Genomic DNA, 24,105 nt, shown 5'->3' on the forward strand with positions numbered 1-24,105 from the left:
CCCCAGCCGCAACTTACACTCAGAGACAATTACCACTTACTTCCTACCAGATAAATCAACTTAAAACCATTGTTACTATTATATTATTAGGAAGGGAAGGGACACCCATACCTCCAGATGGGCCCAACCCCCTAATTTTCCATTATTTTATCCAGCACGGCCTTCAAAGACCCCATAGACCTCCCGCTGCTGCTACGACTAGTAAGAAATGAACCCATAACGTGGATGGTCATGGAAAAAAAACATACCCCACTAAGAACTGCGCACTATTGAAACCATCCCAACCCCCTACTACAATCTACCATCCCAACTACAAGAAATCTTGCTAGGTAGCCCTCCAAACCAACAAGCAAGGGAGGGTGTGTGATAGAAATTTTCCTGATTCCATGAGAAGCTCCAACTGAGCTTCGACAAGATCCTCCACCCCTCTACCCCCTACAGAACACTCCATCCCTCAGGACCCACCAATCAAGTAAGTGGATTAATACCTTCCCCCATCACACCACCTCAACAGCCCACCCCAGTCATGCTGGCCCTCCTCCAAGTTGCACTTTTGCTCCAGGTCATATACTTTATTAAAGTTTATGTCCATCTAAAACTTCTTACTATCCATTAGAGATATTTACCTGTCCAGCTGACACCATTTTACCACAACGGAAGTGAAGGTAACTCTTCAACAGCAAAAGAAAATGCTTTTCTTAAAATATCAATAAACCCCAAACCAGAAATGTATTATATTGCAGCTTATTAATCATTAGATTTAGTGGCTGCATTAGTTTTCTTTTTTTGGGAGGGCTTTCACCATTTCAGGCCAGTATCACATCTCCTGTATTAGTGAGACACAACTCTGGAGGAATGAGCATAGGAGACTCAACAGACAGCAGCATTGTCAGTCTGGAGGGTAGGGTAGTGTGCAGGCGGAGTAGAGTTGATGATGAACCTTTCCTAATGTTTTACCATTAACCCAAGTTTGAGTCACATTAGAGGACTAGCCACCGGGTTGGGTTCTTCTGGGCTACACTAGGCATTTGGGATGGGGTCACTGCATTACACATAGGGTGCCTTTGCTCTGTGCCATTTCCCTCAATGCTCTGGGACAAGGCTGAGGCCGCCATGGGGGCAATTCTCGACCCTAAGGAGGGCCTCTACTTTTAGAGATGAACATATATTGTGTACACTTGCACTGTAAATGCTCTCAAGCCCCCCCGTGACAATGTACACCTTCTCTGTAACTTGCATTTAGGAGGGACGTGATGAGCCTTGTCCGCATCCACCCGTGCAGTGCGTCACCATTTCCTCACTTCCAGTAACAGTATGGGGCTGTGCAGTGCACCCAGCGCAGATTCCATGCGTGCACTTGACTTCCTTTAACTCCTCCATACCTGTTTACAGGCTGGAGACCTTTGCGGCGTGAATCCACTGCCATTGCTATGGGAGACAGACCACTTACAGAGAGAGTGCGAACAATAACACTCTCCTGCACAATGCAATCCCACCTGCCACATCTACACTGTTTACGACAGGCTGCTTGGTAAATCTCCTTTACTCTAGGTAACTGCTTGTATTTGCACACTACATCAACTTTATTACTGATGTCTTCATACCCCAAAGTACCTCAACTTGACTCAAACTGTAGAAAAGTGTCGGTTACTTGCATTACATCCCTTGAGTAATTTCAGACCAGGTGGGAACAAGGTTTCAAATCTTTACTTAGAAGTGCTAAGACATTTCAGCGTCCAGCATGTAAGAACAATATTTCTCCTACATTCCTAATTCTAACTCGGGCTACAATAGGTTCTGCCCCAGCATACCTGCAAAAGTTAGAGTGTCCGTGTATGATTGAGGGAACCAAAGATGGCATTTTCCAGCGTTGGTTTCTTTGGTAATGAACCCCTTGGTCCTGATGACCTTCTTCATCACGGAAGTAGTGAGCAACATTCTTACAGTCCTCCCAGGTACGGTCATCTGATCTTCTCTCTCGAAGGGTTCTCTTATGGGCTCTGGGCCTCTGTGCTTGGGGGAGAGACGTCTGCTTTGGACCACTGTGCCACTTTTATATCACAGGACCAGTGGGTCCGACCCAAGGATAACCCACCAAAACCAAAGAACCAGAAAAGGCATTAACCCTTACCCTCCCATTCTGGGGCAGCACCGAACAGACATAAATGCAACCCACCTACAAGTGTTAAATATATTACCAGATTTAGACACATTACCAAATTGAAGCCAAACTCCAGCTCACACTTTTTAATCAGTTACAGCCAACAGTTTTATCCTTTTTGAGGTTTTACAAAAAGCTGATTATTTTATTCACCCCTGCCAGTGTTAAGCGGTTTGCCTCATCCATGTAAACTGAAACATTCTGCTGGAAAGCTTGTGCTTTTGAAAAATAACAGATTTGCCGGCTGGATCAGCAGATGAAAAGAGAAGAAAGAAAACCTAAAAAAGGAAACTATAACAGCCATCATATCTGAGAATTGATAAGCTACAGTATAATAAATGTTTGCTTTTTGGGGATAACACAGCTCCCGGTACAGACAATTTGGACAGCCTCTGATTCCTCGTCCCCCATTTTCCAGACTTATCATGATGTAAGTACTCAGAGGGATGAGTAACTCTCTCCCTTTTCTCTTGCACACATTCTCCCCGTTAAGGGGTATATTGTTTGATCATACTGGTCTACTTGTGTTTTGTTGTTTTCTTAAAGAGTTGCATGCATCTGCCCCTGAAGAGTGGTATTATCCACAAAACGCGTCAGGCTTATAGGATGCATTCTTATGCCTTCTGATAGGAACCTACTTAGACTCATTATCTACAACCTAATGATCATGTGTTTTTTACCATTGTTTACACTGCATAGTGCCATTTAGATGACGTGTATACATCTGCACTAATTCATTTTACCCTATTAAATCTCTTGTCAATTTTATATGCCGTCCATTTGATATGTATATGTAATGTATTCATGAGGTCAATACCATGTATGTGTGTGTGTATACATATTAAACCTTTTCTACTATGTGCATCATTGTTTTGTATTTTCAGACTCAATATGCCAATTAAATATACTTTCTAATTATCTCACCCCCACAAATCAATAACCTCATTCAAAGTCCCATCTTCCTTTTTCTTATACCTGAACCAGGGATGGAGGCACAGACCGTGTGCTTCATTTAAAGTCCCAAACTCCCCCCCTATTATTCTAGAAACTTTACAAGAGAACCTCAACAAATTAGAGAGGTAGACAACTGACAAATAAAGATAGATAAATGTAAAGTAATGCACTTGGGGGCTAAAAATATGAAAGTAATCTACACCCTAGAGGGAGATCCCTGAGAAATCAAGGATGAAAAGGAATCTGGGGTCCTAGTTGATGACAGACTTAGCAATAGCATGCAATGCTAAGCTGCAGCAAGCAAGGCCAGCAGATTTTTAGCATGCATTAAAATGAGATTTATTCAAGAGATCAATCTATAATTCTACCACTTTACAAAACTCTGGTATGGCACATTTGGTATGGCACATCGGGCAGGGGGACAGGCTGCAGCAGGCATCTTGCAGCGTCTTCCGTGTCCTTCTGAGATCACGGCAGCTTCGGCCATGCATCTCCTCCCCTCCTCCTAGGTGTCCAATAGGATTGCCTAACCTTTCAGCCAATTGAGAAACAGGTAACAGCCCCACGTTTCCTGATTGGCGGAGAGGCGATTCAGTGTTAGAAAAGCAAATATTCATTTGCTTTTCTAACACATCTGGGTAGACTCTGAGCGCATTGCTCTGCGCTCCAAGTCCACCCTATTTTGAAGCCTGTTAAAGCCTATGGCTCCAATCAGGTGCTTCAAAAAAACACCCGGACGCCTGACTAAGGGATGGCAGCAGCGGCCATGAATAGATTCATGCAATGCATGAATCTATCTATTATGCATATAGGGGGTGGCGAGGATATAGGGGGCAGCGCCCATGCGCCCTTAATGCATGGACCGGCCCTGCTTGAACTGGAGAGAGTCGAGAAGGGTAACAAAGCTAATAAGGGGTCTGGAGGACCTCAGTTATGAGGAAAAGCTGCACACATTAGGCTTATTTTCCCTGGAGAAGAGATGGTTTAGAGGGGATATGATCACACTATATAAATATTTAAATCATAATTCTAACATAGTGAGAAAAATGTTCAGTCTCAGGTCGCTCAAGAGGACATGTGGCCACTCAATAAAGTTGGACGAGAAATGGGTTAACCTTAAACAGCGGAAGGGGTTCTTTTCTGCTATAATGGTAAAAATGGTGAATTCCCTTTCCACAAACAGTGGTGGCAGCGGGAAGTGTTAATGATTTAAAAAAAACTCTGATGTCGCATACACATGATCGGAATTTCCGACAACCATACCGTGGATTTATTTCCGACGGATGTTGGCTGAAACTTGTCTTGCATACACACGGTCACACAAATGTTTTCGGAAATTCCGATCGGCAAGAATGTGCTGACGTACAACACCTACGATGGGACTAGAATAAGGAAGTTCAATAGCCAGTGCGCCACCCTTTGGGCTCCTTCTGCTAATCTCATGTTTATCTTCTGTTAGTCGAAGTTTGGTGAGAGACGATTCGCGCTTTTCAGCTTTGTGCTTTTCAGATTGTTACTGCTCTCCAGTTTGTGTTTGTGTGGTCGTATCTGTTTTTCAATGCGTGTAGTCAGTTCGTATCTGTTTTTCAGTGCGTTCTTCTCAGGCATTTCTGATTTTCAGTGCGTTCTGTTAGTTCGTTCTGACCAGCCGACCGTTTTCTAGCCATGTTGTGGGTATGTACTCATCGTAGAGTTCGTGCTATGCGGGGGGCTTGGTGTTGGGGTTCTTACTTTAACCCAAGCCCAGTCCATGAACAGGGGGAGGAGGAGTTCATGGACAAAGAATTGGTTACTCCAGCGTGACCAATAATCGCACATGCCTTTGCTGCGGGAGATCCGTGAGAATAATCCTGACGATTTCAGGAATTATCTCCGGATGATGGACCCTGTTTTTCACCGTTTGTTGGCTTTGCTGTTCTCTTATATTACGAAGCAGGACACCTGCATGCGGCAAGCCATCACTCCCAAGCAGAGGCTAGTCGCCACCTTGCGGTTCTTGGCGACGGGGAGAAGTCTGCAGGACATCAATTTCTTGACAGGCATCTCCCCCCAGGCTCTGGGAATCATTATTCCAGAGACCTGTTCTACCATCATTCAGGTCCTGCAGAAGGACTATATTAAGGTAAGTTTTCTCCTTTAACATCACATTCTATGTATTTAATGTTTGCTAATGTATTGTATTTCTTTCATAATTCCATGATTGTAATATGCTGTGAATGTCCTCTTTGTCCTCATGCATGATGGACGTTTTTCAAGTTCCTTTTTTGTCCTTCATGCATATTTGCCTTCACTAACCTTCGCAGCATGCTATCCTGGGCCCATACGCACCTAGCCTAGTCACTTAGCAATGTATTTTTTCAGCTCCATTGTAGTGCTTTACCCTAAACATCCCCTAAAATGTGTACAAATGTGATTTTTGTCCTTAAATTCAGGCAGAGTGCCAGAAGCTTATTTTGGGGGTCCCAAACTCATTTGGAACCCTCCCTCCCCCCAACCGCTAAGTCAACTGATACCAATCCTCTATCTGCTGACTTTGCCAAATCCATACACACTATAACTATCTCTTTTGTGGTCATATTTATGGATGAATTCACCAAAGCATGTAGTGCAAGGGCCTGCCTGAATACTTTCAAAAGGTACTGTTTAAAGTTTTGTTCTCCTATTATCTAGATAGGTAATTGCAGAATGTAAAATTGTGCTTCAATTTGTACAGTGTGTATTTATATTTTTGTATTATGACACTTCTTACCTGTCCAGTGGGCTGCCAGTAGTGTAATTAAGGAGGGCCTGGCCAAAGTAACACACATTATGTATGCATTCAGCTCTCAATGAAGTGGAGAGGGTTACCAGCTGACCCAGCTGTCTTGGTCCACGTTGAAACCAATGACAGTATACATGGAAGGTGGAGGCTCCTTAAGAATCAATTTAAAGAACTAGGCTGCAAGTTGAAGGGAAGGACCTCCAAGGTGATATTCTCTGAAATATTGCCTGTGCCATGCGCAACACAGGAAAGGCAGTGGGTGATTAGAGAGCTGAATGCATGGCTAAAGACCTGGTGTAGGGAGGAGGGATTTGGGTTTCTAGAGCACTGGGCTGACTTTTCATTGGGGTGCAACCTATATGCTAAAGACGGTTTGCACTTGAATGGAAGGGGGTCTGCTGTGCTGGGGGAGAGGTTTATGGGAAGGCTGGAGGAGTATTTAAACTAGGATTGAGGGGGGAGGGTGAACTAGAATTACATCAAGAAGACAGGTCAGTTAGGGGTCAGACATTAATGGAGGGTGGAATGGGGATAAATGGGGGGAGGGTTATGGCAGGTGACAAGAGGGAGGGAATATTGGCATCGATAAACACAGAACAGAAATGGGAATTCTTCAAAAAGACTGTTTGGGTCCTCACTGCAAAGTATATTCCCATGGGCAATAAGTTTAAATGGCTAAAAATAAAACCTATGTGGCTCACGGTCAAAGTTAGAAAAGCTATAAACAATAAGAAAAGAGCTTTTAAAAAATATAAAAATGAAGGAACACTAGTGTCATTTAAATGCTACAAAGAATTTAACAGAATATGTAAAAAGGAAATCGAGGATGCAAAAATTCAAAATGAACGACAGAACGCAAAAAATAGTAGGACAAACCCCAAAAAATTCTTCAAATATATTAATAGTAAAAAGGTCAGGTCTGAGCATGTAGGCCCTTTACAAAATAATCTAGAGTGGGTGACTGGGGACAAGGAGAAGGCTAATTTATTAAATAATTTCTTCAGCTCTGTGTATACAAAAGAGCATGGGGGAGCTCATGTCCATAATGGGGGTGGTATTGACACAGCCGCGAATGATCCACAATGTCTCAAAAGTGATATGGTCCAGAAATATTCAGACAGAATAAAGGTGGATAAAGCACCTGGACCTGATGGCATCCACCCATGGATCCTAAAAGAATTGAGCTCTGTAATTTCAAAGCCATTGTATATAATTTTTAGGGACTCATTAATGACGGGAATAGTACCACTGGATTGGCGCAGGGCAAAAGTGGTGCCTATATTTAAAAAGGGATCAAAGTCTTTACCAAGTAACTATAGACCTGTTAGTTTAACTTCTATGGTTGGGAAGATACTGGAGCATTTAATAAAAGACCACATAGACGAGTTCTTGCTGGAAAAAAACATTTTAAGCAACAAACAGCATGGATTCATGAAAGACAGAAGTTGTCAGACAAACCTGATTTCTTTTTATGAAGAGGTAAGTAAAACCTTGGACAGAGGGGTGGCTGCGGACGTGGTATACTTGGATTTTGCAAAAGCGTTCGATACAGTTCCGCACACACGGCTCATGTGTAAGTTAAAGTCTACAGGCTTGGAAATATCAGTTTGTAAATGGATAAAAAACTGGCTAAAAGACAGAATTCAGAGAGTAGTGGTTAATGATTCTTACTCTGAATGGTCTAGGGTTATCAGTGGTGTACCTCAAGGTTCAGTGCTGGAACCCTAACTCTTTAATATCTTTATAAATGATATTGGGTCTGGGATCAAAAGTAACATTTCTGTCTTTGCAGATGACACCAAGCTATGCAGTGGAATAACGTCCTTACAGGATGTCTCTAATTTACAAGCTGACCTCAATGCACTGTCTGATTGGGCGTCTATGTGGCAGATGAGGTTTAATGTTGAGAATGTAAAGTTATGCACTTGGGGTCTAAGAATATGCATGCATCATACATACTAGGGGGAGTACAACTGGAGAAATCCGTAGTGGAGACGAATCTGGGGGTTTTGGTAGATCATAAGCTCATTAATAGCATGCAATGCCAAGCTGCGGTTTCCAAAGCGAGCAAAGTCCTTTCTTGTATTAGGAGAGGTATGGACTTTAGAGAGAGATATCATTTTGCCCCTGTTCAAATCATTAGTAAGACCTCATCTGGAATATGCAGTTCAGTTTTGGGCACCAGTTCTCAAAAAGGATATCGGGGAACTGGAGAAAGTGCAGAGAAGGGCAACCAAACTGATAAGAGGCATGGGGGAGCTCAGCTATGAGGAAAGATTAGAGGAACTGAATTTATTCACTCTTGAGAAGAGGAGAATAAGGGGGGATATGATCAACATGTTCAAATATATAAGGGGTCCATATAGTGAACTTGGTGTTGAGTTATTCACTTTACAGTCAACACAGAGGACAAGCGGGCACTCTTTACGACTGGAGGAAAAGAGATTTCATCTCCAAATACGGAAAGGTTTCTTCACAGTAAGAGCTGTGAAAATGTGGAATAGACTCCCGCCAGAGGTGGTTCTGGCCAGCTCAGTAGATTGCTTTAAGAAAGGCCTGGATACTTTCCTAAATGTACATAATATAACTGGGTACTAGCATTTATAGGTAAAGTTGATCCAGGGAAAATCCGATTGCCTCTTGGGGGATCAGGAAGGAATTTTTTCCCCTGCTGTAGCAAATTGGAGTATGCTCTGCTGGGTTTTTTTTGCCTTCCTCTGGATCAACTGTGGGTATAGAATCGGGTATATTGGATTGTACGATATTTTTTTTTTTTTTTTTTTTTTATGGTTGAACTGGATGGGCTTGTGTCTTTTTTCAACCTGACTAACTATGTAATTATGTAACCTGTCCAAAACATCTCCCCCCCCCTAAAATTTTTAGGAGGAATCTGATAAGTGGACCTTATATTTTTGTCTTTAAATACTCCTTAAAAAAAATGTAATACTGATGTTGTCCAAGAATGTTTGTGTCTAATCTTGCTGACTCCACAGTTTCCTTCAGTGCCACAGGAATAGAAGGACAGTGGCATCCCACTTTGGCCAGCGGTGGGACTTTCCCAACTGCGAGGGGCAATTGATGGGAAACACGTCCACATCGTGCCACCCCCTAACTCGGGGTCATACTATTACAACTATACAGGGTTTAATAGTTCAGTGATGTTGGCGGTGGTGTCGGCGACATATGAGTTTCTCTATGTGGACTTGGGGAAGAATGGTTGGAAGTCAGATGGTGGAGTCACCACCCAGATGAGTCATCGCCCAGATGTTCTAACGACAGCTCCAGAGTGGTGGCTTGGGATTGCCACCTGCAGAAGACAACGTGGCTGGTCTACCGTTCGTCTTTTGTCACTGATGAAGCATTTGGGCTTGGTGAACACCTGATGCGGCCATTCCCCATGGGGACCCTCACCCCGGACCAGAGGGTTTTTAACTACCGGCTGGCCAGAGCCAGAAGAGTGGTGGAGAATGCTTCCGGCATAATGGTCAGCCGGTTCTGCCTATTCCTGACGCCAATTCACATGGCGGAATACAAAATAAACCATATTGTCAGAGAAGTACTTACCAAGGCCCAAATGCCGAGAGCGGTTCACCCTTGCGACTAAGCGCAGTCCGCCCCCTGGAGGTGAGACAGGGAGTGGATACACAAAGAGACACAGGCTACCCAGGAAGCAAGAGGTTGCTGGCGTGAAGTCCTTGTCAGAGAGGAGTAGCTGTGCAGCGACTGGCAGGTGGAGGGTAAGCCGGAGCGGGTACAAGAGAAAGTCCAGAACCAGGCTGAGGGTCAAACACACAGGATTAGTATATCCAAATAAAGGCTGAGGTAGTGCGGCAGGAAGACACAAGAGAAGTCCAGGATACAAGCAATGGTTCAAGGGCAAGGAGACAGCAGGCAGGTCCGGGTCACAGGCAGAGGGTCAAACACTGGAGAAGAGTGGAATCCGTATAACAAGCCGAGGGAGACAAGCAGAATAGTCAAGGTCAATCCGGGTCAAAGGCAGGTAATCGGGTAACAAGAGGAAGCACAGATACACAGGAAGCTGAAGACAAACCAGCAATTGTTCTGTGTGCCAGAGTCCTTTTTATAGGCCAGCCCAAGGGTCACGTGGGACGTGCGCTAGTGCGCATGTGCGTGCGGCGGATTGCCGTCCTGCGAATGCGCATGCGCCGGAGCGCCATTCCGCCGAGCATGCACGCAGGAGTCGGAACAAAAGCAGCGGAGATACTGCTCCAGAGTCTGGCTCGTTCTCTCCATCTGTCCGTTGCTCTGTGGGTGGTATGCAGAGGAGAGGCAAATTTTAATTTCCAAAGATTTACAGAGTTCCTTCCAGAACTTAGATGTAAACTGGACCCTCTGTCTGAGGTGATACTGACAGGAACACCATGAAGCCTAACAACTTCTTTGAAGAAAATATCAGCTGTAGCTGAAGCAGAGGGTGTGCCCACCATGGGCAGGAAATGTACCATTTTGGAGAGACGGTCAATGACAACCAGGATAGGAGTGAACTCTCCTGAGGGCGGTAGATCCACAATGAAATCCATGGAAATGTCTGCCCATGGACGTTCAGGAATGGGCAGTGGTCTTAGCAAACCCCATGACTTCATATTTGACCCTTTACTGCGCTGACATGGAATACAGGAAGCCACATAGTCCTTACATTCTTGTCTCCAGCCCGACCACCAGAAGGAACGGGATACTAATTCAACAGTCTTTAGTGTTCCAAAGTGGCCTGCCAGTTTATGGTCATGACATGTCTTCAGAATCAGAGGTCTTTTTTCTGGTGGGACGAAGATCTTTCCCAGAGCCCAAAGAAGGTCATCTTTTTTCTGTAAGAAAGGCATTTTAGGGCCAGAAAAGTGACTGGATGCAACTTTAATAGTGGTCAACATATCAGTCTGAGTGATCATACAAAAATTCTGTGGCGATAAAATGGTGCTGGTTTCAATTTCCTGGGTGGTTTCATGGAGATAGTGCATCCGCTTTACTGTTTTTTTAGCCGGGCCTGTATGCGATGTAGAAATTACATATCAAGAAAAAGAGAGCCCACCGAGCTTGTCTGGGTCTTAAACGCTTGGCTGTTCTGAGGTACTCCAAGTTTTTATGGTCTGTAAAAATCATGACAGGGTGGGATGCTCCCTCTAGTAGATACCTCCACTCTTCTAGAGCAAACTTGATGGCCAACAGTTCTCTATCACCAACATCGTAGTTTCTCTCTGGTGCACTTAACTTCCGGGAAGCAAAAGCTACAGGGTGCAGGAGGGCCTTGGGACCTTGCCTTTGAGAGAGGATGGCTCCAGTGGCTGTCTCAGAAGCGTTAACTTCTAGTACGAAAGGTAGGAGAGGATCAGGATGCCGTAAGATTGGTGCGGAAGAAAATAAGGCCTTCAATTTGGTAAAAGCTTCCTGTGCCTCCAAGGACCACAGAAACCGGCTACGTTGGCGTGTGAGCTGGGTAATGGGTGCTACAATTGCCAAAAAGCCAGCGATAAATCTTCGATAGAAATTTGAAAATCCTATAAAACGCTGTACTCCTTTTTTATCCATGGGAGCCGGCCATTCCTGAATTGCCTTGACTTTTTGAGGGTCCATTGCAGCCCCGTTGGTGGAGATGATGAATCCCAAGAACTGAACCATTGTTTCCTCAAACTCACACTTTTCTGCTTTGAGATACAACTTGTGTTTCCTAAGGATTGCGAGGACCAGTTTAACATGGACTTGGTGCAGTTCGGGAGTGGCAGAAAAAATGAGAATATCATCTAAGTAAATGATTAGAAATTCATCAAGGTACTCCCGGAAGATGTTGTTTACCAGGTGCTGGAAGGTAGCCGGGGTGTTGCAGAGCCCAAACGCCATTACCAAATACTCATAATGCCCGAACCTGGACCTGAAGGCGGTCTTCCACTCATCGCCCGCCCGGACCTGGATGAGATTATAGGCCCGCGAAGATCCAAGCTGGAGAAAACCCTGGCGGATTGGAAGCGCTGAAACAATTCTGGGATAAGAGGAAGCGGGTACCGGTTTTTAATGGTAATTTTATTTAATTCTCTGTAGTCAATGCAGGGTCTGGAGATGAGGAATGACGAATAAATCCTTTTTTTAGGTTTTCGTCGATGTAAGCTTTGAGAGCCTTTAGTTCGGTTTCGGATAGTGGGAAGATGCGCCCAAACGGAATTTCAGAGCCTGGTAGAAGATCAATAGGGCAGTCGTAGGACCGGTGGGACATCCTTATACTCCAGGTAAGCCGAAGGTACATGCAGAAGGCTGTCAGGTACTGGTATAACAGTGGAACAAGAGGCTGGAACTGAGAGGAAACAGTGCTGGGAACAAAATTCAGAGGAAAAGGAGACTTCCTTCTTTTTCCAACGGATTTGGGGTTCATGTGCTTCTATCCAGGGAAGGCCCAATATGATAGGGAACATAGGTGATGGGATGATGTCAAAACGCAGGAACTCCTGGTGACCGGAGTCCGTGGTGATAAGAATGGGTCTTGTTTCCTGGGTGATAAGTCCGAAATGGGGAAGAGACCCATCAGCCAGGTGTACCCGGAAACTTTGTTTCTTGGTTAGCAGAGGGATATGTAGACTAGCAGCTAATGCGGCATCCAAGAAGCAGCTGCATGCTCCAGAGTCAATTATGGCTGGCAGGCGGGTTACTTTTTCCGTTAGCTGTAGGGAAACAAAGAGGGTTACATAAGTCTGTGAAAAACCAGAGGCTTGATAGTTCATGATAACTGGTGAGTAGGACTTACTGGGTCTTACAGGGCAGGTGTGGAGGAAATGGCTCGACCCTCCACAGTAGAGGCACAGGTTGGCCTGACGCCTACGCAGTCTTTCTTCAGAGGAGAGTGGAGCCCGGACCAATCCCAATTGCATGGGCTTAACGTCAGAGGTGGTTGAAGCTGGGAAGGCAGTACAAGGTGGGTGGATGGGAGTTGGTTTAGGGAGCATCCAGCTGGGACGAGGGACCTGGAGGCGTTTTGAGCACCGCTCTCGCATGTGCCTGTCCAGCTTGGTGGCAGTTTGGATCAAGTCCTCTAAAGTTGCAGAAGTCTCCATCCTGGCCAGCTCATCTTTAAGAACTTCAGACAACCCTTGGTGGAATTGATACTTAAGGGCTGGCTCATTCCAACCGGTGTCAGCTGACCATTTCCGAAATTCAACTATATAATCCTCCACAGGCCTGCGTCCCTAGAACAAATTATGTAAAGTGGCTTCGGCTGTAGCCATGCGTTGGGGGTCGTCGTAGAGTTGCCCCATACTTTCAAAGAAAGAGTCTATGGTGTTTAATACCGGGCTCCTTTGTTCCATCAGGCTGTGGGCCCAGGCTTTTGGTTCATCAGTTAAAAGAGAGATAACAAAGCCCACTTTTACTACCTCGGAGGAGAAAGTCCTGGGCTGTAAAGCCAAGTATAAAGAGCAGGCATTCTTGAAAGCTCGGAATTTTTTGCGATCGCCAGAAAATCGCTCGGTTATGGGGACCCTGGGTTCTGGGGTAGCCATGACCACTGTAGGGTTAGAAGCCATTTGAGAGGAGGACCCGCTGGTGGGTGCAGGAGCAGAGATAGAAGCTGCGGATGGACCAGCAAGTTTTTGGAGACGACCATCTATCTGGGTGTAGCCATCTTGCAATTTTTGCACTGCATCCATAAGTGTTGATACTTGCTGGCAAAGGATCTCCAGGGGTGAACGTGCTCTGTCGGCCTCAGACATGGCTGGTTTGTACTGTCAGAGAAGTACTTACCGAGGCCGAAATGCCGAGAGCGGTTCACCCTTGCGACTAAGCGCAGTCCGCCCCCCGGAGGTGAGACAGGGAGTGGATGCACAAAGAGGCACAGGCTACCCAGGAAGCAGGAGGTTGCTGGCTGTGCAGCGACTGGAAGGGGGAGGGTAAGCCGGAGCGGGTACAAGAGAAAGTCCAGAACCAGGCTGAGGGTCAAACACACAGGATTAGTATATCCAAATACAGGCTGAGGTAGTGCGGCAGGAAGACACAAGAGAAGTCCAGGATACAAGCAATGGTTCAAGGGCAAGGAGACAGCAGGCAGGTCCGAGTCACAGGCAGAGGGTTAAACAGTGGAGAAGAGCGGAATCCGTATAACAAGCCGAGGGTCAGGTTCAGAAGACAAGCAGAATAGTCAAGGTCAATCCGGGTCAAAGGCAGGTAATCAGGTAACAACAGGAAACAGAGATACACAGGAAGCTGAAGACAAACGAGCAATTGTTCTGTGTGCCAGAGTCCTTTTTATAGGCCAGCCCAAGGGTCACGTGGGACGTGCGCTAGTGCGCATGCCGGATTGCCGTCCCGCGAATGCGCATGCGCCGGAGCGCCGTTCCGCCGTGCATGCGCGCAGGAACACAGCTTTGATGTCTGGAAGCAATATTCCCCTGACACATATCGTACTTGCATGCTGCATTATGCACAACTTTCTAAGGAGAAATGCTTCGGACTACGTGGCCTCAGTTGGGCCTGAGACAGGATTGCCAGATCAGGCAACCCTGATGGTGCTTGAAGCTGGCCGTCCTGGCTTACCCCCCCCCAAAGCGCCCACGAGGTCCATCAAAAATATGTGGAATACTTTGCGGGTAGGGGGGCCATTGATAAGCTATCAAATGTTTGAGAAACATTTTTAAAATAATTTTTTTATTAAACTGAAATAATATTTCATTTGATTTACTGCTTGTGTTTCTTTTAGCAGTCTCCTAGGTTCTCCAATGGGCCTTTCTTTTTTGCCATTTTCTTCAATAGTGCAAACGTAATTTATTTGATACATGAGGTGACAATCTCTTCTTCAGCTAACTATTATGTTGTGGGTCTGCTACACACACACCTTGTTTTTGTTTTAATGTATGTAATGCATTAATGCTAAAAAAAAAACACATCCTTTTCAGCACCATGAATTATTAATTGTTTGGAGTCCCGAAAATGGCCTGATTGTGGCAAATTTTAGAGCACTGTGGGGGTTATTTACTAAAGGCAAATCCACTTTGCACCAAAACATTTTACCTAAAGCACATTCACATGTGCATTAGAAAAGGGTTTTTGAACAAACCAACATATTTGTTGTATAACATTTTTAGGTTTGACAGTACAATAGCCTTTTTTGGGTTAAAAAGGCATGTTTAAAACCATAAAACATACACAACTCAGGAACTTACAAAGTTCAACTTTGGCAAAGTGAAGGCAATATCAGACATTAGTATGTCCAAACTGTGTTGATATTGCCTTAATCAGATGGGGTGATGTCACCCCTGTAAAAGCCAAATTTTGAAGATGCACACAAATTGCAAATCAAAATGTGGATTTCCCTCCTGATCCCATGCCTAATGTCAACATGTGCTAGCTCCCATCATGGGGGATCAATGGACGTGTTTCGGGGCTGCAACCCCTTCCTCTTATCTACTTTAGTTGCGAGGAAGGGGTTGCACCCACAAAACACGTACATTGATATTCCGTGATGGCAGATAGCACATGTTGACACACTGTGTGCATGTTCAAAATTTGGCTTTTAAAATGCTTTAAAACCTGATTTAAAAGAAAAATTTACACAACCAAACGGTACAATTTTTGTGAGTTTTAGATTCTGCCTAAAACATCAATGATGTTCTTCATTTGTTTTTTGGAACATCATTGATATTTACTTTATCAGCTCTAAATCATGATTGCACACCATGATCTCCCCGATGAGGACGTGTGCACTTGCACTGGTGAAATGAGTTTTTTCTTCCACAACATCCACATCACCTAAAAATAAAAAAACACCATGTATTATAAATATGCAGGCATGCAAGCTGTGGTCTCAGACACTCACCTGTTGTGGTCACTATTTTGCCCACTTCATAAACCTCTCCTTCCTCCACATCGTGAGGTTGTGGTGTGGTGACCTCCCCTTCTTTAGGAGGTTGGGGGTCCCTGGTGTCCTCTGATGTCCCGAGTCTTTTCCCCCCTATGTGAATTAAAAAATAGGTATACTTAGGACTCAGATATTTGAGGACAGAATTAGGAATATGAAACATTGCTTGGAAGTGACGTACAATTGTCTGTTTTGGCAGAGTTCCAAGCTGAAGACATTATTTTTTTCCCTTTCTAAAGCTAGAATACTTACCTGTTTTGTGAAAGTTTCACACATAAAGACACCCCTAGTATCCACTGGAGCACCTGTGTGGGACACCCTAAAAAGGGTGTCCTGGTGTCCCACACTAGTGCTCCTGCATCCAGATGTGTAAACAGCTGCTGAGTGTCCTCTCCTTACACTTAATCAAGTTTGCATTTCATTCTAGTTACAAACCCATCTAGACAACAAACTTCTTTTAATACAAATAGGCATGAACAAATGTAGTTAGCCTGCATCTGCCAAAAACATCGTATTAGTGGGCGAACGAATGATGTTTACTACGAACGATTACTGTACCCACAAACCTGAAACTTGCCATTTTAAACGCCATTTTAAACTGTATAACAGTAAAGAAAAGCAAATGGAGCAGCACTAAAGTAATAATAATAATAGGAACACATGACAAAATACTTACTTTTTTGCAGCACTCTCTAGATTCTTCTGTACTGATCCTGCTCCCTCAATTTGAGGTCTGACCATTGTTTCCTCAGTTGATCCTTGGATCGCCGTGCCCCAAAATTCTTCTGCAGACTTTTCACAACTTGATGATTTTGGCCTTTGTCACATTTGGGTTTGGGTAAGGTCCATGCTTCCCATCATTGTCTGCCCTCTTCAAGATGTCCACCATCTCCACCAAGGACATATTTGACACCTTAAATCTCCTCTGGGATCGGGACGTTTGTGGATCTGGGTTTTCGTCGTCCTCCTCGTTGCTGCTCTCCTCTGCATACACTTGCTCTTTCTTCGCCATGTGCTCTCCCACTGCGCCGAAAGAGAAAGGGCGTGGAATATACCAGAAAGAAAGTCAGGGGCAGGCGGAGTTTCACACATGCGCAGTGTATATAAAGTGTAACGTCGTACGTACGATCTGTGAACTGAGGACGAGTAGTGTAAGCACGGATCGTGCTAACGAAGGTAACATTTTGGGGCATCAGTGGCCTATACTGTTTAAAGATTGAGGCCTATATTGGGACAAGATTAGGAGAGTTTAGCCTGACATTAGGGTTTGTCTTGTGTTGTGTCTTGCAGATAAAATGGATAGATTCAATGATCATGACTTCCTCACCAACTTCATTGATAAATACAGGGAGCTGCCCTGTCTGTGGCAGGTGAAACACCCTTTTTATAATAATAAAATAAAGAAGAAGGCAGCGCTGGATCAATTGCTGGAATTGGTGAAGCCGGTGATTCCCATGGCACCCATCCCCTATTTGAAGTGCAAAATTGGTGGCCTGAGGAGCACATATAATAGGGAGCGCAAAAAGGTCCAGGATTCCATGAGATCAGGAGCAGCAGCAGATAACGTATATGTCCCCAGGCTCTGGTACTACGACAGACTGCGGCTTTTGTCAGACCAGACTGAAATCAGGCCATCACTCTCAACCCTTCCTTCCACCCTTCCTTCCACATCAGGTGAGGCTTCCGACGTACAACCTGGGCCTTCCACCCAGGAAGATGTGGAGGAGCCCAGCTTGAACCAGGTATAGCACTGTTCAACATATTTCATATCCAAAAATTGAATGGTGTTAACTAGATGTTAGTATTGATCACTAATTTTGGAATTAACAAAGTGGTTTACATTTCAATAGACAGTAGTAGCCAAAAATGAGTGGGACACAAATGAAAAATGCTGGGGTCAGAATGATAGTCTTTTCTATTTATTAACATTCAATTTGCAACAATCATGAGCTCAAAATTGTGTGTGATTGATGACCAAAAAACTAAAACTATGTCCCATTTTCATACACAGGAAAGTCTCAGCAAGGAGGAGGCTGTGGAAAGTCTTAGCCAGGAGGAGGCCGTGGAAAGTCTCAGCCAGGAGGAGGCCGTGGAAAGTCTCAGCCAGGGGGAGGCGGGGGTAAGTGGCAGCCAGAAGGTGGCAGGACCCAGTAGCCTGATCGAATCGCAGGTTCCTCCGCTCCGACTTCCAACAAAAAGTACTAGGAAGGGGAGGAACGTGGAGGAGTCAGCGCTTTCTTTGATTCGGGAGGCTACTGCGGCCCTCAGAATCACCTCCAATATTCAAGAGGCCTATGCCTGCATGGTAGCTAGCAAAATACAGGAAATGGAGGTGGGCCAATGCCTCATTTGTGAGGAAGTGATCTATCTGGCCCTAAATAAGGGGTTGAGGGGTGAAACTCACAAGCACAACCCACCTGTGTGAGTTAGACCATCCTCCGCCTCCTACACCTTCTGCCACAACTCCAACACCAGAGCCACAGCCTGGAAGCAAGTGTGGAAGGAAGACAAGTGAGTGATGGCCTGGATTCAGTCTGGTCTGACAAGACGCAGGCTGTTGTAAGACCACAGCCTCGGCACATACATGTCATCTGCTGCTGCTCCTGATCTCTTGTAGTCCTGGACCGGATTGTGCTCCCTATTAAATGGACTCCTCAGGCTACCAATTTTGCCTGTCAAATAGTTGATGTGTGCCCTGGGGTACAAAGGCTTTTCCAATCTCACCAGTTTATCCAGCGCTGCCTTCCTCTTTATTTTGTTATGACCCCTAATAAATGTCTATTTTTTTAATCACAAATACTTGGCTATGTGTTTTAGTTCAAAAAGGACAGTTTGTTTGTGAGTAGGCAGGTACATTTCAAAAATACAATGTCAAATTAATAAGGGACACCAACACCAACCAATCTCCTTGATATTAAAAAATACAAGATAATAATGGTGTTGTGGTAACTTGACACACAAAACGAGAAAAAATATTATGGAGATCACTAGAAAAAAAAATCAGGAGATCTTGACAAAAAAAAAGTAGATCGCTATAAAAAAAAATATAAACATTATTCTGAAGATCTGGCGACAAAAAAAAAAAGAAAAAAAGACTATTCATGAGATCACGAGAAATAATAAAGAAATCAGTTTGTCAGAACTCTGTGTGAATATCAGCAGCAAAACAACTTCATTATTCTAGCATTATAAAGAAAAAGAGAATGCGCTGCATTAAAAGATTAAAAACTTTGCAGCGTGACGAATGTGCTATCTCCATTACAAACGCTAGTTTTACAAGACCGAACGCTTCCGTCTCTTAATTGATTCAGAGCATGCGTGGAATTTTGTGCGTCGGAATTGTCTACCCACGCTCAGAATTTATGACAACAGATTTTGTTGTCGGAAAATTTGAGAGCCAGCTCTCAAATTTTTGTTGTCGGAAATTCCGATAGAAAATGTCCGATAGAGCCTACACACGGTCGGAATTTCGGACAACAAGCTCACATTGAACATTTGCTGTTGGAAATTCCGATCGTGTGTACTCAGCATAATATAGTCATCTTGGCGTAACCAATATACAGGGATGTGGGAGGTGTTAGAGACATAAATACATCCACACACTCACACAAGTTGAACTGGATAGAGTGATGTCTTTATTCAACCTCGTCAACTATGTAACTATACCTTTTTGATTTGGTTTTGGTCTGGTGCCCCTTTCTGTAATTTTATGGTTTGAGTTAACACAAATCAGAGCAATGACGATATCTTATTATTACTAGTCTAAGGACACATCCTTTGAAATTGCCTGGAGTGTAGTGGTTTTTACTGTATAACTCTTGGAGATGTCAAAAGGTTTTATGTCACATGGTCACCTGAATATTCTACATGGGAAATTAGCAGGTCATATCAGAATGTGCAAAACTAGCCTTGTATTTTAAACATGCCAACAGCTCCAACACATTAAATGGTTAACAAAACTGCACTCTACTCAATTGGGAGACTAAATTCTATCGGGAAGGCATTATGTAATAGCTGCACTGAGACTTATACAGTCAGTGCCTTGGGACCCATGAGTATAGCTCCAAAGCACAGTATATAAGAATGCATATAACAAGCAGGATATTTGCAAGAAAATGAACACCCTCACACAGGTAAGTTGCACAAAATCAAACCAAGTAAACAATCAGTATGTTTAAACTATGCATATTTATTTAGCAAGTTTGGACCTAGTTAATTTCTCTAACAGGGCCCAGGGAGAGACTTTTCATTTCTGCTTGCATTTCATATTTGTAAAATGTAATGTTTATGTTGTACAGTATATTGATATTTGTGCTCAATATACCTTTCTGTGACCACGAAGTTCAGAGTTAGGTGTAGCTTTTTTGCCTTTTTTCTTGTCTTTGTCAACATTCAACTTTTTCAGTTTGTCCATTTTTTCCCCTAAAGCAGTAAGATTTGCCATTTTGCTTAGAAAAATTATGGCACCATCTGATGTATGAATATTACATTTCCCCAAGGAATAGAAAATGTTCACTCATTGAAGTAATTTTAGCATTATAGTTGTGACTAAATTAAGGTCTTTAAATTACCAGTACATAGGAAATACCAGCCCTCCCATGCTAAGATTACCAGTTAACTGGCAGGGAAATACCTTTGGGGTGGAATTCTTAGTTCTAATTCTTAATTAGAGCTGTAGTCATGCTTTTGTCACATGGTAGGGCTATAATTTGTGTACAGATATTAGGGGGTTGTGGTTCCTAAAATAAGGCTGCCTCCTCTCCAAAAAAATGATTAGGGTATATGATGGGAATGGTTTCACAGTACAATCCATAGCTTTTACAAACTGTTTAGTTAAGGAAAGTGGAAAAATAGCACTGGACTAGGAGAGTCATCTCACTGGTATAGCTATCTTAAAGTACTGATGGTAATATGTTAATATTCAGGTTCCTGGGCAGGCACTGTAATGTAAAAACAAAATTAAAATTGAGGAAAGACAGGACGGTTGAATGCAAATGTGCAGATGCAGTGGGTCCTAGATAAGGGGGTGTAAATGTGGTGGGTGTTGAGAGAAGGGGGTTTCAGACATGTTGGGTGGTGAGTCAAGGGATGTGTGTGTGTGTGTAAAGTAATTTTTTTATGTTTGTCTGTGATTTGAGAGGATTTTCTGCAGGGATGTTTTTTTATTTTTTTATCCTTTCAGTTCTAAAAGCAGTGAGAACAGTTATAATGTACTTCATAACTCACCCATGTACCCAAACACAGGCCAGTTTTCTGTAGTGCTATCTGTGAAAAATTACTTATGATAATTAGATGATAATTTTTTTGCTCTCCATTATGGCACTTTAGTATCCCCATTGCAATGCCTGAAAGAATAAGCCTTGCTTTTCTTGTTCTTGTGCGCATTTTGTTCCTATACAAATTTATATATGTGCCTCCATGGGATCCTGGGCACACCCATGAAAGATACGTTTCTCAGCTTCCCTCCCTCAGAAGCTCAGAGAGGCCACATCCGATGAGGCAAAGGTATCTAGGAAATTATCTACAACTAGGTGGGTGACCCTCAGAACTGGTATGCAGGCAGGCAGTCAGGCCAGAATCTAGTGACTCACAGCTTCTCCTGAAAACTCAGTTACTGTGGGGTGGCCCTTCTCCCTTGGGCCTTGGATCCCTCCAGCTGTTCACAGTGTTACCAGACCTATCCTGGACTTCATTGTGAGTGACATTGTCTGTGAGGATATCCCAAGTAGCTGTGTCCTGAACTGTTTCATTAACAAAATGCCTCTCAGCTAGACTCTTTATTGTTATATAACTGTACAGAGTGTATGCTATGCAGCCACATGTTACCCTGACAGAGCCGGTGCAGCTTTTATAATCTGTTTTGCATTATTCTGCATTGTATACATGTTTTTGCCATCTAGGACCTGTTTTGCATTGTTGATTTTAACTTTTTTTTAGCTATTTACTAAACTGCAAGTTACAGTTACTCTCATTATTCAGCCAGTTACTAATTTTGTTAAACCTCTATCCACTTTCCAGTGAACATCTCAGTGTTTGCTCCACTTTGCGAACCATTCATAAAAGCAGACTATGTTGTGTCCATGGCGTTCTCTATGCATAATGCTGCAGGGAGCACTCTGGTATTGAAGGAGAGGCCAGTCACATGATTTTGACCGGTCAGATACTTGTCTTACCTTCACCTTGCCCTGCTCCCCTTATTTATTCATTTGAATGGGGCTTCAGAGCCCCAAAGCAAATGAAATGTAATGCACATTTTTATAAAGCAGCAAAGCCGTAGTGGTAAGGGGATAGCAATGCTTTATAAATGGACCCCTAAAAGTCCCAAACTTCAAACTGTAGGGAACAGGACTTTTTCACAGCTTTCTCCTTCCAACTCCTTAGATAGGGAAACTTTATTAAGAAAAAGCCTATAAAATTGTAGGAAGAACATATCAATGTATAATATGTGCTGTTTGTTAATTTGATGGACAGATTATGAATTACATTTGGATAGATTGTTTCCAAAAAAATTATCTATGAAGCTGTACATTATTTTAGTCCAGGAATTTATTATTTACATACACCAACCAGCCATAAACTGAAAACTACCCACCATAACATTATGACCACCTGCCTAATATTGAGTAGGTCCCCCTGGTGAGGTATGGACTCCACAAAGCATCACACTGCTTTTACCGGCTTGCCTTCTTCCCATAGTGCATCCTGGGGCCATCTCCTCCCCGGGTATGTGACATACATTCACCTTGCCATCCACATGATGTAAAATAAAAAACATGATTCATCAGACCAAGCCACCTTCTTTGCTCCATGGTCCAGTTCTGATGTCCATGTGCCCACTGAATGCACTTTTGGCTGTGGACATTGGACAGCATGGACACTGTGACTGGTCTGTGGCTACGCAGCCCCATATGCAACACACTGTGATGCACTATGTGTGCTGACACCTCTCTACCTGAACCAGCAATTTGAGCTATAGTAGCTCTTCTATTGGATCAAACTACATGGGCCAACCTTTGCTCCTCATGTCACCGGTTCACAGGTTTCCTTCTTTGGACCACGTTTGGTAAGTCTTGACCACTGCAGACCGGGAACATCCCACAACAGCTGCAGTTTTGTAGGTACTGCCTTGCTAAAGAAGCTGAGGGGAAAGGTGATGGACTGGCCAAGCATGTCTCCAGTCCTAAACCCTATAGATCATCTGTGGGGCATCCTCAAACGGAAGGTGAGTGAGCACAAGGTCTCTAACATCCACCAGCTCCGTGATGTCATCATGAAGGAGTGGAAGAGGACTCTAGTGGCAACCTGTGAAGCTCTAGTGAACTCCATGCCCAAGAGGGTTAAGGCAGTGCTGGAAAATAATGGTGGCCACAACTGGACCCTGGGTAGCCTGGCCAGGGCTAAAACTGGTCCTGCAGTTGTGAATCCTCTCCTATGTGCTGCTGTACCATGCTAAACTGATAAGCCAAGAAAGTGGCTACATTTACCCATAGCATGTAGCAGTTTGTACACATAGAGCTCCCATTGTTAACTCCTTCAATGACCACCTCCCACACTGACAGGCAATGTGATATAGCTATTGCAGTAAGTGAATGCTCTGTCTACTTATTTATCTCTAATGCCGCATACACACGACCGGAAATTCGGCCAGCAAAAGACAGATGAGAGATTTTGGTCGAAAAATGCGACCATGTATATGCTCCATCGGACTTTTGCTGGCGAAATTCCCGCCAGCAAAAGATTGAGAGCAGGTTCTCAATTTTTCGGTCGGAAAAAGTTCCTATCAAAGAATGCGATCGTCTGTACAAATTCCGACGCGCAAAATTCCTACGCAAGCTCAGAAACAATTGGACACATGCTCGGAAGCATTGAACTTCATTTTCTCGGCTCCTCGTAGTGTTGTACGTCACCGCGTTCTTGACGTAAGTTCGGAGAACTTTTGTGTGACCGTGTGTATGCAAAGTTTTTTCCGACGGAAAATCCGCTCGGGTAAAAGGTGCTGGTCAAAATGGTCAAAATGTGAAACAACCAAAAAACCCTGTAAAAAAAACAGGGAGAGAGAAGATGACGGTATACTAATTCATAAGTAACATTAAGTACATACAACCATATAAAATATAAAAACATGTATAGGTATAATGCATAAATTCTAATAATCAGTCATGTGTAGATACTACAATCAATTATATCTTAATAAATAAATAAAAACATTTATGTAAATACTGTATTATTAAATATAATACATTTTGTATATTAACTAGGATGTTTTCAGTCAAGAATCTCGAGAAGGAATAATCACTATATAAATTATCTCAAAGCTTAAAGTATATAAAATGGGACTACAATACATTTCCACTGAAAAATGCAACCTTGATGATAATC

The sequence above is a fragment of the Aquarana catesbeiana genome, linkage group LG13 (genome assembly GCF_042186555.1).
Source record: "Aquarana catesbeiana isolate 2022-GZ linkage group LG13, ASM4218655v1, whole genome shotgun sequence".
NCBI lineage: Eukaryota > Metazoa > Chordata > Amphibia > Anura > Ranidae > Aquarana > Aquarana catesbeiana.